Here is a 2,886-nt window from a genome sequence, read left to right on the forward strand (position 1 = left end):
CCACAGCTGCTTGGTAGTTTCACAGTAGGAGTAAGACTCCATGATGGCGGGTTCTAGGGAGCTAAGGAGCACTGTGAGAACCATGAGATCTTCCTGAGCCCATTTGTCTTCATCAGTAGCTACCACAATCTCCTGTCCATCTTCTCCTTGGGTGGTTTGTTTTGGAGCTGCTTCTGCTGAGACATGACTCCACAAACCCTTTCCTCCAAGGGCAATCTTCACCATCCTGGCCCACAAGAGGTAGTTAATCCCCTTCAGGGTCACAGGTATGCTGATGCGGTTGTTGTTATTGTTGTTGTTGTTCTCCATCTTGGGGATTTACTTGGTCAGAGGTAGAGTTTAAGAACTAGAAACAGAGTTTTGATTTTGCGGAATTTAGAAAGGTTTCAAGATTGTTGCTGCTCTGATACCATGATAATTTGTGGGATTATGAGAGCTTCTAAGTGTTTTAACCGTGATGAAGCACACGAACAAAGTAAAAAGGAGTGAAGTAACCGTAAGTATTTGAGAGAGGAGAGAAATTTGAGAATTTAAGAGAATGACAAAAAGACAATGGCTGCTAGTCGACATTTTCACACCAAAGAAACAAAAAGACAATGGCTGCTGCAGTTCTCATGCCAGCGATTAGCTTCAGAGACGAGAGCACTCATGAGGAAATGAAGAAGAAGATTCTAGTCAAGCAAGCGAGTATAATGCAATCCGAGAGGGAGATATCGATGGACCCTAAATCAATTCGGTCATTGTCTTTCTCGGGTTCGCTTAAAAGGAACGATAGCTTCGATATGGTTCTCTTACCGGCCATGTCACCTCCTAGAGACTTAGATGCGCCTATGCCTCTTCCGTTGCAGCCAGTGAGCGGTAACCTCTCAAACTCGACCACTAACTCTCCTAAACAACGTTCTGGTCTGATGCGTGCGCTAAAAGGTAAGGAACAAGATTTGTCTTGGTCGGCGTCATTCAGGAGAAGCAAATCTTATGGATCTACGAGCAAGAGACAGTCTCTTAAAAACTCTTTCTTCATTAAGACCGAAGAGCACCAGCTATAACAACACTTTAGAAGACGGATTCAAATGCAACGCTCTGTGTTTATACCTCCCCGGTTTTGGTAAAGGAAAACCGGTTAGGTCATCAAGGAAAGATGATTCTTCTTCCTTCACCCGAACCACTACCACCACCACGTCATCATCTTCTTCCGTTACAATTTCAAGAACGGTCTCCGTCAGAGAATCCACCACAACCACTATCTCGGTTCGAGCTTCAATGGAGAAGTTCGACTGTAGCTCCTACGCTTCGGAATCCGGAGGAGAAGAAGGTCGAGATCACTCCTTTAACTTGCCGTCCGAGCTACTCAAAAGCGGTTCCGAAGAAAACGACCACGATGATCCAGTTTCGGCGGCTTTCGTGTTCGACAAGGAACCTATTGAGAAGAGTTTTAAAGATGTCTGGTTCGAAAAACAGTAGATCGATGGATTCTTCGGTTCGTCAGGTTCGATTCTCCACGTTCCCGGCGTTCTCACCACGGTTATTAGAAGCCGCCAAGAACTTCAATACTTTCTTGGAAGCTCAGGTCGTTTGAGTGATGATGGTGTGTTGACTACAATTAATATATGTAATATACGAAGTCTTGTTATAATAATATTTTACTTCGGTTGTAATTTCCGAAGTATGTATCAATATTGTTTTTCAACTCGAAGAAAACAATATTGATGACACATTTTAATATTCTTGTTATGGTGGACTTGTCTAGTTTTGATCAAGTTCTCGATTGTTTGTGTTTGAGTTTGAGTTTATTTTTAGTGTATATATTTAGAAAAAAAATTTAACCTTTGATGTTGGTCAAATTTCTGTGTTATCTAGAATGAAAGGAAATACACTGCAGAAAAGTATCTAACAAAAACTAAATAAGTTATAACCTTATAACAGAAGAAAATATTATACGAAACAGATGAATAAACCAAGGAAAACAGATTTAACATAATTCACCAAATAGTTACATCTATAGACAAAGAGATAAATTTCATTAATGAATATTTGAAAGTATTTTAATTTTGCTATTACAGAATTACATAGAATTACGTTAACACAAAAATATATACTCCCTCCATTTTGTTTTGAAATTGATTTAGAGGATTTAACTAAAACTTAAAAAGTTAAAATAAGAGAAAACAGTCATAAAAACCTTGAACTTTCAAATTAAAATAAAAAAAACCTTGAACTCATGTTTAAACAAAAAAAAAATACTCCAATTTTCAAATACTAGTCATTTTAACTCTTATTTTTTGTTGACTAGGTCATTTTAGAAACCTGGAAAATCAACTGTAAAACCCGTAAACGTTTGTTAACTCTTAAACTACGTCGTTTTAAAAACTGATTGCACATTAATGAAATGATGCCGTTTTACATCTATAAACATTTAAATCATCTCATTTTTCGCGAAACCTTAATTTTCTAATTCTCTAATCTCTCAATCTTCTAATCTTTAAAATTTAGAGCCATTGATAATGCAAAGGATGGCTAGGACGATGGAGTTATTTCGGGTTTGTTGTAGTGAGAGATCTTAAGCAAAAAGTGTTAGGGACGCTACGACTGGACAACAGAATCAAGTTCGCGAATAAGGTGATAATGAAGATGATAGTGAGACTAATGAGAATGGTAATGAGGATGAGAATAAATGTATTGGTGTCGAAGAAGATTTTTTAAGTATTATTCAAGACGACCTCGTTTAACAAGTTAACAGACGTTTACGGTTTAATAGTTGACTTTCCGAGTTTCTAAAATGGCCGAGTCAACACAAAATGAGAGTTAAAATGGTCAACATTTAAAAGTTGGAGTATTTTGGCTCCAACACGAGTTGAAAGTATTTTTGGATTTAGTTTGGATGTTTGG

At 37.7% G+C, this 2,886-nt stretch overlaps 1 pseudogene; it reads left to right on the plus strand.

The window, feature by feature from the left end:
* The first annotated feature begins 492 nt into the window (after positions 1–492).
* On the plus strand, positions 493–2,001 carry LOC125574880 (annotated as a pseudogene).
* The last annotated feature ends 885 nt before the right edge of the window (positions 2,002–2,886 follow it).

This window comes from Brassica napus, chromosome C2 (genome assembly GCF_020379485.1).
Source record: "Brassica napus cultivar Da-Ae chromosome C2, Da-Ae, whole genome shotgun sequence".
Lineage (NCBI taxonomy): Eukaryota > Viridiplantae > Streptophyta > Magnoliopsida > Brassicales > Brassicaceae > Brassica > Brassica napus.